Genomic DNA, 14,725 nt, shown 5'->3' on the forward strand with positions numbered 1-14,725 from the left:
ATCATTTGGATGCAGCCTTGGCCCTTCACCAGGCGAGGTCGCTGTTACTGAAGCTTCTAGTAATTAACCCATTTTCAAACCAATTCCTCTAAGTGGTTCAATGCTTTACCAAAGCTTAATTTGCCCTTCACAATCAGCACCTAGTTTCTTGACTTTGTAATGCCTTATTTCTACTGTGAAAATCTAAAATGAGTTGGGCCATAATTCACTTTTATTTATATCCTTGCTTTTCCTAATGGGACATGTCAAAATGTCAAAAGGTGCATTGTTTGATAGCCCATCTCTACACATCCATGTTCTACTCCCACAGGTGGTTCAAACGTGCTTGTTGTCCCTTAAATTCACAGTTTATTTTTGTGATTTATTGGTGTTTTTTTCTGTATTTAAAAAAACAAAACAGAAATAATCTGTAAAATTAACAGGAAAATGTACAGATTTTTTTTTAACAGTGTGTCAAGTCCTGACCATTCCCTGACCGGGAATTGAACCCTGGCCGCGGCGGTGAGAGCACCAAATCCTAGCCACTAGACCATCAGGGATTCATCTTTCATTTTTATCTTTGTAGATTTGAGTTTCCCTTTCACTTCCTGGAAGGACTCATATTGTTTTAGGCGAGGAATAGCGCCTGGCTAGAGTTTAAGAAGGCAGGACATGACAGATTACACATCTGTCACATAGTCAGTTTGTAGTCTTAAATACCAAGTCTCTTGCTGTTCCTTGACTAGTTGGCCACCCCTGCTTTACAACCTTGAGGCGGGTGGGCTACAACAGCAGAAGACCCCACCGGGTACCACTCATCTCCACTACAAATAGGAAAAAGAGGCTACAATTTGCAAGAGCTCCCCAAAATTGGACAGTTGAAGACTGGAAAAATGTTCCCTGGTCTGATGAGTCTCAATTTCTGTTGAGACATTCAGATGGTAGAGTCAGAATTTGGCGTAAACAGAATGAGAACATGGATCCATCTTGCCTTGTTACCACTGTGCAGGCTGGTGGTGGTGGTGTAATGGTGTGGGGGATGATTTCTTGGTACACTTTAGGCCCCTTAGTGCCTAATTGGGCATCGTTTAAATGCCACGGCCTACCTGAGCATTGTTTCTGACCATGTCCATCCCTTTATGGCCACTATGTACCCATCCTCTGATGGCAACTTCCAGCAGGATAATGTACCATGTCACAAAGCTCACATAATTTCAAATTGGTTTCTTGAACATGACAATGACTTCACTGTATTAAAATGGCCCCCACAGTCACCAGATCTCAACTCAATAGAGCATCTTTGGGATGTGGGAACAGGAGCTTCGTGCCCTGGATTTGCATCCGACAAATCTCCATCAACTGCAAGATGCTATCCTATCAATATGGGCCAACATTTCTAAAGAATGCTTTCAGCACCTTGTTGAATCAATGCCACGTAGAAATAAGGAAGTTCTGAAGGCGAAAGGGGGTCAAACACAGTATTAGTATGGTGTTCCTAATAATCCTTTAGGTGAGTGTATGTGAGTGTCAAGTAATGTTATTGTTGGATTCAGGTCCAAATTTTGACATTTTAGTGCAATGCAAAGGTGCATAACAGATTGCTTTCTACTTACCTGGAGCGATGCAAAGCAGGGGTGGCCAACTAGTCAAGGAACAGCAAGAGACTTGGTATTTAAGAATACAAACTGACTATGTGACAGATGTGTAATCTGTCATGTCCTGCCTTCTGAAGCTCTAGCCAGGTGCCCTTCCTCGCCTAAAACAACATGAGTCATTCCAGTGAGTGAAAAGGAAACTCACATCTACAAAGATAAATTTCATAAATGTAACTCCCTGATGGTCTAGTGGCTAGGATTCAGCGCTCTCACCGCCGTGGCCCGGGTTGAATTACCGGCCAGGGTGTGGTCAGGACTTGACATCTTCAGGTGTAAGGTTTGTGGACTTGTTTTTTGTTCATTTAGATTTGTCAAATTCTTCCTCATTAGTTTATTGCTAGAAATCTAACACTTTTAAAGACTACAATGTCCTTTAAATCAGCTCCCAAACAGCGGATGTATCCTTTTGTCATCATTGATGGGTCATAAACACTTCATCTGCCTCTATCTCAATAACAATTCTTTTCATTTTTTCAAACAGTAACTTGTAATGAAAAATTTCATTTAACCAATGATTTTCATATTAATTATTTATAATAAGATCTCCAATGCCTCTCAGAGTAAATGACTTCTGTGTCTTTCCTCAGTGTCTTCTCCTTGTAGGAGACAACTGGATTTGCTATGACTTTGCCTTTTCCCACCAAGGTCAAAATGGCCTAAAGTCTGACAGAATCAGTTTTGTGATTATCATAGCAGGTCCCGGGTCAAGACCATAGCCTATCCAAGAGACAAGATGATCTTTTTCAGCTAAGATAGAATGGCCGGTCAACAAATTTGAGGGCTCGCTGATTCCACTCTGAAATCCCCAAAAAAACAAGGAAGCAATTTCAAACAGCGGGGGTAAGTTAAAATTTCAATTCTGCTGAAAGAATGATTTAATTTGGACATTGAGACATTTTGTTTGGTGAGACAAGTACTGACTGTGTACAGGTACAGTCTGTTATGTATAACAGATAAAAAGCGCAAATTGACATCATTCCATCCAATACGGGCCAGACGGGGTTGACAGATAGATTTTAAAATCATTAAAGATAAACAGTCATCGCAGCTGTTTGAAGGATTTCCGCAAAGTTTACCGAGATTAAACTGGGTCGTATAGTGGCGATTATACAAAAAGAGAGAAGTACTTCCACTTGTTGTTACCTGTCGTTGCTATAGGTAACAAGAGTTCACAGTCACACGTTTCCTTAGGGGCCCGTAGTGGATGAAATGGTATAACATTTGGCCCTGGATGCATAGAATGCCTGCCATATTGAGCGTCAAGATGGTGTCCTGAAAAAAGGTTCTTGAACTCTATTTTCCTCACCTCTTTTTTGTTTCTTGTTATGTCTCGGCAAGAAGTATTATGCTTTTGGGTCGTCTGTCCATCTCTACATCAGAATCAGAAAGTCTTTATGGATCCCTGAAGGTAAACTCTGGAAAAGAATGCTCCTTCGAGCCAGATTTGAACCAGCGACCTAAGGATTTCAGCTTTATGACTCTACAGTCCTCCGCTCTGCCAACTGAGCTATCGAAGGGAGCTAGCACATAAACATACACTTCCCATTCTTGTGAATGTGATAACACAGGACCCCCTGGAGGGAATTTCAGTGATAGAGCGCACTTCCAGTCTCAATGCCCAGATGTAGTACAAGATTTGAAGTGAATATTGCGTTGCCCAGTGATGGTGGTATAGTGGTGAGCATAGCTGCCTTCCAAGCAGTTGACCTTGGTTCGATTCCCAGCCATCGCAGTAGCTTTCTTTGAGTGATGTTACTTGCTTTATTTGACAAGAAGTCAACAGAAAGATTACTTGCCAAACCTGGTTTGATTAAACATTGGATCTCTTTGGGCTGCTCGATTATGGCCAAAGTGATAATCACGATTAGTTTGATCAATATGGAGATTATCACAATCATTTGTTGATTTTCTACTCCAAAGTGCTGGAAAGGAAGGTTTCACCAATCGTTGAACCTCAGGTTAACAAGGAACAATCTCAGCAAGGTGATTGATGGATGATTCTAGTTACTTCACCAAGTTCAGGCCAAATGACACAGCTGTAAGAGACCACATTGGTTGGCTTTCAGCTATGTAATATGTGCAAATGGCAGTGGTGGGATTTGAACCCACACCTCCAGAGAGACTGGAGCCTTTATCCAGCGCCTTAGACCACTCAGCCACACTACTTGCAAGTAGCAACTCTCCACATCGTGACAGACACAGGCACCGTAACTAATAGTATGCTTGTTAATGTTATTGGAAAAAACCTTTGCGAGGAAAACGCCAATACTTTATTAAAAACTGCCAATACTTTATTAAAAAATGTTATCACACTTTGTCATTTTTCTCTGGCATTGATTTTAGAATATTGTAACCAGCATTAAGTGAGTAAAAAAACAAACATGCAAAGTCAGAGTCGTTATTTCGAGCCGCACGTTGGGTGGTGGTTCTGGACAGTATCAGATGGCAGTATTGGGGCAGATCGGCTGTCAATCGCAAGATTACCAGTTCCGTCCCAGTATAAAAATCTCTGAAATTTACCAGTCTAAAATGTGCCTGCATTCTATAATCATGGCCTGTGCTGACCTCTTGTTCCTCAGATCAAACTAAAGTCTGGTGACAATGCATGTTTAAATTCTAATACTTCAACCTATTGTTGTAAAACTTCAACCTATTGTTCTAGAACTGCAGCTTAACATTCTAGAACTACAATGTAACCTTTTAGGACTATGAGCAACCTTTTGGTAACGCAACTTATAAAAATTCTAAAACTTCAACCTATTGTTCTTGAATTGCAGCTCAAATTTCAAGAATGAAAGCTTAACTTTCTAGAACTGCATCTTAACATTCTAGAACTTCAACCTAACATTCTAGAACTGCAGCTTAACATTCTAGAATTTAAAGCTAACATTGTAGAATGGCAGCTTAACATTCATTTACTTCAACCTAACATTCTAGAACTGCCAAGTAACATTCTAGAACTGTTACATTTCATAACTTTTAAGTAAAATCTTTGGACTGCAACTCAACACTTAAGAAGCGCCTGGCTAGCTCAGTTGGTAGAGCATGAGACTCTTAATCTCAGGGTTGTGGGTTCGAGCCTCACGATGGGCTGTGGTGTTTTAGAGAATGGGAATCCCTCAGTTCTGCACAGTATCAGATGGCTGTATTGGGGTGGATCGGCTGTCAATCGCAAGATTAGCAGTTCCATCCCAGTGTAAAAATCCCTGAAATTCACCAGACTATAATGTGCCAGCATCATGGTCTGTGCTGACCTCATGTTCCTCAGATCAAACTATAGTCTGGTGACAATGCATGTTCAAATTCTAGAACTTCAACCTTTTGTCCTAGAACTGCAGCTTAACATTCTAGAACTACAATGTAACATTTTAGAACTGTAATTAACAGATTACGACCGCAACTCTTAAAATTCTACAACTTCAACCTATTGTTCCAGAACTACTCACAAACAAAACAACAAACTTACTCTCATTCAGAAGCCATAGAAGAGCGGTGCAAATATTTCATCCGAGTGATGGCTTGTGGTAAGAAATTGGTCCTGACTCTGTTGGTTTTGGCGGAAAGTGCTCTGTAGCGCCTACCAGAGGGGAGAAGCTGGAATAGGTTGTGTCCGGGGTGAGATGGGTGAGAGTGCGCGAGGCCATCCGTCGTCACCTGCACACTTGATGAGTGTCATCGGTGGAAGTCTAAACCAGTAATTCCCAAACTGGCTGACCCTAACAGCCCACCTGCACCTATGAAAGCCAGCATTCCACTCCACTGGTATAGACTGTTTTCAGCCAAATATAATGTTATAAGACAAAATCACATGTCACTTTGGTGCTCTGCAAAATCAGGCAACTGGTAACTCTGTCGCACCGGTTAAGAATCACAAATCATATACACACAATACACTTCATTAAGTGAGAACCAGGCACTGCTGGGATTTGGACCCATGATCTCCTGTTTACGAGACAGGCGCTTTAACCACTAAGCTACAGCACCTTCTACAGGTAATCCTGTCTTGCAAGAATACAACGAGCTAATGAACAGGGTTGCTTCCATCCATCCATCTTAGTCCAGCAGCTTCCGTAGGGGACCCCTACGAACTCTGGACAGTGTCCTTGAGCGACGCCTCAGGACTCACTGTTCATAGGCAGGCCTACCCAGAACATCAGAAGTCCTATCTATGCAAGGTCTTCGAGAGATGAGAGATCCTTTCCCCAAAGCCCTGGTAAAATCCAACCTCCATGCCAGAAGTCCCCTCATCACAAAGGTCATTAACCACTCCCTCCGGTCAGGCCATGTTTCATGGAAAGCCATGAAAAGCTTAAAACACAGTCCTAATTTAGTCCTCCTCAACAGTTAACATAGCGTTTGCTGTGTGGCGTGTCTGTTTTTTAAATATTTCTCTCATGTTAACAGTATTGACCAATACGGTAGGCATTCTAAACTCTGCTGACACGCTCACGGCTTGTAGGCAGTGTGCAGGAGCCCTAAGCTTCCAAGGTAAGACTGAAGAAATTCATGATAATAAAAACTTTATAATTTTCACACTAAAGTTGAAAAAACACCTCCAATAAAAGGCTTTTATTCGCTTTACATGGACACATGTAATGTAATGGTACAAAACAACATCACATGTCACTTTTTTGTTGCACATGTTAAGTATCAGCAACCATGTGTTAACACTTTATTAAGTGATAACCAGGAACTGCTGGGATTTGGACCCAGGACCTCCTGTTTACGAGACAGGCGCTTCAACTACTAAGCTACAGCGCCTCCTGTAGCAAAGTTCTTCTTACAAGAGTACAATGAGCTAGTGAAAAGGGTTCCCTCCATCCATCCATCTTTGTCCAGCAGCTCCAGCAAGGGACCCCAAACTAGTGATGGCCAAATGAAGCTTCGTGAACCAGTGTCTTTATTTTCTGAGCCCACTAGATGGAGCTCTCTGTTCCACAAGTGGTTGAGAACATAGTGAATTGCAATGCCTTAGGTCTTTCTCTTAAAACCAAGAGCGCCATCTAGTGGGCTCAGAAAATAAAAACACTGGTTCATGAAGCTTCGTTTGGCCATCACTACCCCAAACTCCCCTTTGCCGAGCCACATCAACCAGCTCTGACAGGGGGATCCTGAGGCGTTCCAAGGAGATCGGGCTTTCTACTCAGCTTGCCTAGGCTTGGGGGATCAATCCTATCCAGTAGCCAGTCTGCAGAAGAGGTATAAGTACCTGGCAATCCGTGCTGCGCTAGCTATGCCTTGCAGAAGCATGTCTCAGATCACGGTGCGTCTGGAGAAAGCGTCCGGTCATCAGTGGAAAGATGTTTCTATGTGGATAACTGCCTCCTGAGCCTGCCAACATCAAGGAATGCCACACAGCTAGTGAGCAAGCTACAGGTCCTCCGAGCCTCCGGAGGGTTGGAGCTGCGCCACTGGGCCAGTAATGTTTCCAGCGTAGTTAATCACCTGCCAAAAGAGGCCAGATCAGACAACCTTGATCTCTGGCTTACTCAAGAGGTAGCAGAGGCTGCAGTGTACAGCGTACACAGTGTACAAACATACTTAGGCCAAATGAACAGAAATGGCTGATGAATTAACTTTGTGTATAGTGTGGCTTAAACTTGAATTTAATTCATCATCTTTAGTCTGCGTTAACGTAACATGCCTTTTTCATTTGCAACCAGGGTTTAATGGGTAGCAATGATGCAAACAGAGGTAATCTCTGCAACAACAACGTGCTGTTGGGAATTGAACCCAGGATCACCTGTTTACTAGACAGGTACTTTAACCAACTAAGCCACAGCACCTCAGGGTGTGAACCCAGATGCCCGGCCATGTTGGAGGAACTCGGTGTAAACACCTGAACAGATTACAGTGCAGTATTGTCCACTTTGGATACTTTGTGAATGTAGCCATGTCTAAACAACAGAAAAGCATCAAAGATGCAAAGGCATTTAGGGAAGGATGATATTTCGAAAAATTACAGTTTATTGACGGTGCAGATCCTTACGAGTTGGCTCCCTCTTCTTAGATCCATAACGACCCGGTGATTCTTCCTTCAGTTACATATCCCGATATAGTCAACTAATATCAAATTATTTATTTATTAATTTTCATTCCAGCAGCATCAAAGATGTTGAAATCAGGCCTGGAAAAATTACAAGAACAGCTCTCACAATGCAAGTTACAGAGTGACAACAGTTCTGGTTAATACAATCATGGAAAGAAGAATGTCATTACTGACTCTGATGAGTAACGGTTTTAAGAGGGAGGGTGTGTGACGAAGTGGGTTTGCTCACCACTTGTCCCATACAGGTCATTAGTAAAGTAAACACACAGTCACGTTAGTTTCAGTTCCATTTTATTAGGTTGCAAGTTGAAACATGGTTTTCCCTGTATTGATACTTACAATTGTTTGTTCCGTTGTTCAGTTCCACCATGCAAGACAATTGGTTGGGGAGGGGCCGGCCTAAGTATTTCCTGTTTTATAGGAATAGGGTGGTCATGGATGACATCACCGGGCCAAACCAAGTAGAGGGTTTTCTTTTGTATAGGAATGTTTATTTTGGTTGTTTTTGGTCATTGTATAAAAAAGGTATGCAAAATCCTGACCTGTTTTGTAGTCAGCAGGATAGGAGGGAACTGGTGACCAAGTTCCATAGGTTAAGAGATGGCAAGGTATTATGGTTTGGAGTAGATCAACCTGCTTTAGGATGGGATGGACTGAAGCAGTGGGGTGGGAATTGACAACCCTATATAAATGGGGGGATTTCTGCTCCTGGGAGGAGAGAGGGAGGTGAGGCTGCGCTGCGCTGCGCTGCGCTGCGCTGCGCTGCGCTGCGCTGCGCTGCGCTGCCCTGCCCTGCCCTGCCCTGCCCTGCCAGGAACATGTGCCTGTTATTGCTACTATTAGTTTAATGTGCCACTGTCTTTAAGTTTGATGGGTTAATTATCCGTGTACTCACTGCAGACCATGGAAATAAACTAATCACCTTTGAAAATGTGCAATGTTCGAGTCTGCCAACCTGCCGCCATCCTAGCCACTCTGGCTAACTCTCCACGAATGTGTAAAACTAAAAAGAAGACACACAAGACCAAAAACTAACAAATTAACTACAGCTATTCTGACATTCCTGACCAGGCATATGCCTGTTGGCCAGTAACCCCCCCCCCCCATCAGTGTCCCGCATCAAAACCAAAAACAATACACAAGTGCATGAACAGGAATTAATTACAAATGTTTACAATAATACAGTACCAATGCAATAATGAATGGGTACAACATGAACACATGATTTAGGAAACGTTGCTGGTTTTCAGCCCTAAAGTGGATCAGCTGCTGTGTCCTCCTGTGTGATACAGGACGGTATATGTAAAGCACGTAGCGATGTATCATAGACCGGTAATATTAAAATATATAGTCTATGCGATGTATACAGTCCATTTAAGGCAGAGAAATGCGGGACTGTTGTAAAAATCAACGTTAACGTTAGTGGTTAGCGATAGCATACGTTGGCGTTAGCATAGCAAGCTAGCGATTTTTAAAAAGTTTCAGTTAGGAACATGGTTGCAAGCATGTATGGACAGGACTGTATAGACCACAAAATAAGACTTAAATCAATTATTTAAGCCGAAAATACCAGAAATGCGTCTCTCTGGTCGATGCGGCAGCCATTGTTGCCTGTTGCACATTGTATATCGCTACCCCTCGGTTTCAAGTAAGCTGGCGTTCTCCCTTGATTTTTTCATTCATTGTCTATGGTTCCTAGGGCCATACACCCCTTACCCCTCGATCAAAAACATTATTGGGACAGCACTCACGTGAGCGCTCAAGACGTAGGGAAAGGGGTAGGGGTAAGATAGAGAAATGAGATTCAGCCTAAGACCTCTTGTGTTAATCTGACTGATAGGGTTATGGAACATAGTGGTAGACCAAGGCCTCCTGTGGTAATCTGACTTGAAGGGTTTTGGAGCGTAGTGTTAGACTAAGACCTCCTGTGACACAAACTAAGCAGTATGCTCTCCCTTTTATACCTCAGGCTATTGTAGACAGCACAACAACCACTTCAAACATACACATTTTACAGTTTTTATTGTAGATTATCTATACAATATTAATGCTCCAGTTTTAATGGGTGTTACAGCGGGTATGAGCACTCTAATTTCCATTTTAATGGATGAAATAAACATAACATAAAGACTGTACTCTTCAGCAGGAGGAAACATTTTACAAACAGATGCATTGTTAATTTTCAACAGCCTGGGAGTGGACTTTATATGGAGACAAAGCACAGCAATTAGCAGAGGATGGTTTTGATTCATCAACCTCTGGGTTATGGGCCCAGCACGCTTCCGCTGCGCCAAAGCTGGGGAACAATAGTCTGTAAGGGGGGGGGAAGAAGAGGAAAAAGGGGAAGAGGGAGGTAAGAAGGAAAAAGAGGAAAAGGAAGAGGAAAAAGGAGGAAAAAAGAAGAAACGGGGAAAAGATGAGAAAGATGCTAAATTACACACATAGTGTAAGAGTTTTATAGTTTCTATTAAGTCAGATTTTAATTTAATTGCTGAAATTGGAATGTTTCTGGGAAATAAGGGAAGTTTAACGTAGATTCAAAGGTCACAGGTTCGATCCCCACCCAGCACCAGATCTTAGGTTCAATCCCCACCTAGCACCAGATCTTAGGTTCGATCACCACCTAGTGCCAGAAGATCCAATTCCACTGTCCACAACTTTATTGTTCTACTAAACAAAGTTTTGGAGGAATAAGATATTAGTAAGGTTGGGAAACAATTTAAACAAATAATTTATAACGTTTAGATTGACTTTTGAACAATATATCTGATTTTAGTACTGCATACATTTAGTAATTGAGCTATATTTGGTCAATATTAAAAGTTAGTCTTTATAATAAGTATTGTTTAGTAATAAATAATTTTCTCTTTCTTTAAACAATGTATGACAGCTAAAAGCTAGTATGTCTTACAGTAATCATTGCAGGGAAGTAGGGTGTATAAAGGCAAGTCATATGCTCAGCAGTGTGTACACTATAATTTGGAATAATATTGAAATGAAGCCAATTAATATAATACATGCCAACTTTATTACATTATTGATCTCAACAAAACAATATGTCTTTAGGTAACGAATAATATTGTTTAGCACAAGAAATGACTGACTATACAAAGGTTTTTACGCCAGGGAGGAAAATAAGAGAATCAACAAACTAATTATGTACAAAGACTAAAACACACATAACATATAAATCACAATACATCATAGTATTGTATGCATAGTAAAATCTAACTATTTACATTTTCTATTTACATTATACATTTACATTTTTGATTTTTTAATCTGATCCAACCACAACTCTTTTGACAGTGTTTCTGTATTTGGGCAGGAGATAGTGCCTTGATATTGGCTGTGCCCAGTTTCTGCGGTCCTGAATTGTCCACACTTCCTGCAAGTGTCGCACTCCACCTTCCTCTTATTAAACCTTGCCTTAGAGGCAGGGCGACCAATGGCAGGTGGAGGTGCGGATGGAGCAAGAGGGGCAACCGGTATATGGGGGGCACGGTATGCTAGTGTTGGAACAGCAAACAAAGTTCCTGGGGCTTGAGGATAGACAGAGGTTGCTTGAGGGAAGAACGACAGAGGACCAGAAGCAGGAGGCTGTGGAAAAATCTGATTCTGGGCTGATGGCTTTGGCATGATAGCTTGTGGGGCAGCGGTGACAGGGGCAGGAGGCTGTAGAAAAAGTGGATTCTGGGCTGATGGCTTTGGCATAATAGCCTGTGGGGCAGTGGTGACAGGGGCTACTCCCTGCCACCACTTTGTCTTTGCCAACCCCACAGTGCTTGGGGGCAGGTTGTAAACATGTTCAGTGCAGTGTGTTTGAGGAGGAGCAGCAGCGTGGATGTTGGCAGGTGGAAGGGCCTCCGAGGCCACAGCAATTCGGGCAGGTAGATTTATTCCTTGCAGGATCAGTGTAACATCCTGGCGCTTCACCCGTTTATTATGCCACTGCATGAGGGTTGTTTGATTGATCTCAACCAGCTGCAGTGTAGTGCTGTGCAGGATGGCTCCATTACCCAGAATAAGCTGCCGGATTTTGCGGTAATCCTGCAGGACACAAGTCCATCTTGTAGTATAGTCCTGTACTTTACCCTTTACTTTCCTTTTTGGATTCTTGTGTAAATCACAGAGTCTGATACAAATGGCTTCCACCAAGCGGCAGCAGTCTGGCCACTGGGCAGGGGAGGCAATGGATCCCAGCACACACCGCTTCAGGCTCTCCACACCAGGAGTAAACTCTGCCCGTAGTTTTGGAGACCTGAACTTTCCTACTATGAGCCTGTCTTGGTGTCTGGCAGCAAACACCACCCGTTGCTGGTCATATGGCAGCAGGCTCTGCCAGAGGTCAATGATGGTGCTGGCCTGTTGGTTGCTCAAGGTCAAACCAGTATGGCTCTTCAGACCCACCAGATACTCTGCTAGACTGTCCACAAGATCCATTCCCGGCATGTTGTGTTCATCCACAGCCTGAAAAACAACATCAGACCAACGATTAAAAGTTATCACTAATATTACGCACACAATACTATGGAATAATTACACATTTAGGTATTCTTTTTCTTAGCTATTCTTTAATCCCTCTTACTAGTTGTTCTTCAGGCATGGAGACGGCTGCAGGCTGGGTAGCTGGGGTAGACACAGAGGCAGCAGCAGGCTGGGTAGATGGGGTAGACACAGAGGCGGCAGCAGGCTGGGTAGCTGGGGTAGAAACAGAGGTAGCAGCAGGCTGGGTAGCTGGGGTAGAAACAGAGGCAGCAGCAGGCTGGGTAGCTGGGGTGGACACAGAGGTAGCAGCAGGCTGGGTAGCTGGGGTAGAAACAGAGGCAGCAGCAGGCTGGGTAGCTGGGGTAGAAACAGAGGTAGCAGCAGGCTGGGTAGCTGGGGTAGAAACAGAGGCAGCAGCAGGCTGGGTAGCTGGGGTAGACACAGAGGCGGCAGCAGGCTGGGTAGCTGGGGTAGACACAGAGGTAGCAGCAGGCTGGGTAGCTGGGGTAGAAACAGAGGCAGCAGCAGGCTGGGTAGCTGGGGTAGAAACAGAGGCAGCAGCAGGCTGGGTAGCTGGGGTAGACACAGAGGTAGCAGCAGGCTGGGTAGCTGGGGTAGAAACAGAGGCAGCAGCAGGCTGGGTAGCTGGGGTAGAAACAGAGGTAGCAGCAGGCTGGGTAGCTGGGGTAGAAACAGAGGCAGCAGCAGGCTGGGTAGCTGGGGTAGAAACAGAGGCAGCAGCAGGCTGGGTAGCTGGGGTAGACACAGAGGTAGCAGCAGGCTGGCTGGATGAAGCAACACACTGGCCTGGAACAGATGCTGATGTTATTAGGTTCACAACTGTTGGGTCTAGATCCTGGTCCTCAAAGCCTTCATCTTCCTGCTCCTCCTCAATGTTGATATCTTCCAACAGCTCATCTGTCTTCTCAGAGTCTGGGTTCATGTCCTGAATGGGCTGCCCTGTCTGATTATGCAAGTAGTCAACACCAATGAGCTCTCCTGGGAGGTGGACAACATAATAAAGAGAGATCTTATTAGCATGAATGAGCACAAATACATAAATAAACAATAATATGTAAATGCAGAGTTAATGAATGTTGAATAACATGCCTGCTGCTTAACATACCGGTGTATTTGGGCGGAGGCTGGAAAAACGGAACATACTTCCGACCAAGCACCTTCAGACTATTGGTGTTGACCGACTGGACAAGGTCTCCAGAGTAGCTGAGGAGATGCGAGGGTTTGGTGGCAAGAGACTGTGCAGCCCGGTCCTGGTTCCACCTGCTAAGGCCTTCTAGCAGAAACAGCTGAAAGTTTAGGCTGTTGGCCTTTGTTCCTGAAATTAAATTTGAATTCCCTCATTACTGAGAAGAATAGTCAACACTATATTATATTATAATATAATGTAATATAAATTATAACATATATATACACATAAATAAATATACATAAAACAATCACCTGGAATAAACCTGTTCAGGTGCAAATGAAAGGATTCCAGTGATGTTGAGCCTCTTGCACACCTGTAGTTCTTCAGAACAATGCCCTCCTTGGTGGTGATGGAGCCGGTCTCTGTGTAGAGAGCCACGCCTGGCAAATCCTGAATGCACTTAACGTGTCTCTTTTGCACACGCCAGATATGCTCCATTCTGACCCGATCCAGGAGTGGAACACCCAGCAGATCTCTCCCCTTTTCCCCCATTAGTTCCTGCAGCAGGTGGTCTGTAAGATTGATGGTGGTTTCCTGTCCTCTGGTCTTTCTTCTGCAGTGGAGAGCAAGCTCGTATTTAGTGATGTTCTTATCCACCATTGCATCAGTAATACCAGGAACACCATCTTGCTGCATTTGCACTCTCTTGGAACGGCGTAAAACAGCAACATCCTCTGGATCCCACTCAAAAATGCACGTTGATAGACGTGCCATGAAAATGGGGTACAGAGGATGGGCATCTGTGGTACAACCAGCTGCTAGCCGTCGCATGAAGTGGTAGATGTCCAGACGTATGTTGAGGTCTGGCCATCCACCAAATCTTCTCTGGAGTTTGGTCTGTCCATCTGTCTCCATGCAGCAGCCAGTGTCCACATAAATCAGCTTTGGGGGAGGCACACCTGCCTGGCTGTACCTTGTCATGATGCCATCCACCATGGCATCCAGGCCAGGTCCTTCCTGTGCAGTCAGCACACTGACAAGAATCTGACCCAGCTCATTACTGACAGAAGTCATCCACAGTGCCGTCCCCTTTGCTGGCCCTGACAGCTTCTTGGTGATCTGTCATTACACATACAAAACAAAAAGTGATTCATATCTTAAGTAAACCTGCTGTGGCAACTATGATAACACTGCATTTTTTATGTCATGTTGTAATCTAAAAATGTTTTACCTTCTTGGTAGAGTCCATTTTATAATAGACCCAAAGACAGAAGTGATTCTGGCCTTATGTGGTCTATTCTACTCATGATGTCCTTTCCGTAGACTGTCATAAGCCACCTGTGGGTTGGTACAGCTACGGGCTCTGGGGGCTCCTGACAGACTACAGGAAGAAGGCTAGGACGT

The 14,725-nt window shown here is 43.7% G+C and overlaps 1 non-coding gene across 1 annotated transcript; it reads right to left on the bottom strand.

The window, feature by feature from the left end:
* Positions 1-5,545: 5,545 nt before the first annotated feature.
* On the bottom strand, positions 5,546-5,618 carry trnat-cgu (transfer RNA threonine (anticodon CGU)). Its single transcript has one exon. It is a non-coding gene; the product is annotated as a tRNA-Thr (tRNA).
* Positions 5,619-14,725: the final 9,107 nt, after the last annotated feature.

The sequence above is a fragment of the Etheostoma spectabile genome, unplaced genomic scaffold (assembly GCF_008692095.1).
Source record: "Etheostoma spectabile isolate EspeVRDwgs_2016 unplaced genomic scaffold, UIUC_Espe_1.0 scaffold00018787, whole genome shotgun sequence".
NCBI lineage: Eukaryota > Metazoa > Chordata > Actinopteri > Perciformes > Percidae > Etheostoma > Etheostoma spectabile.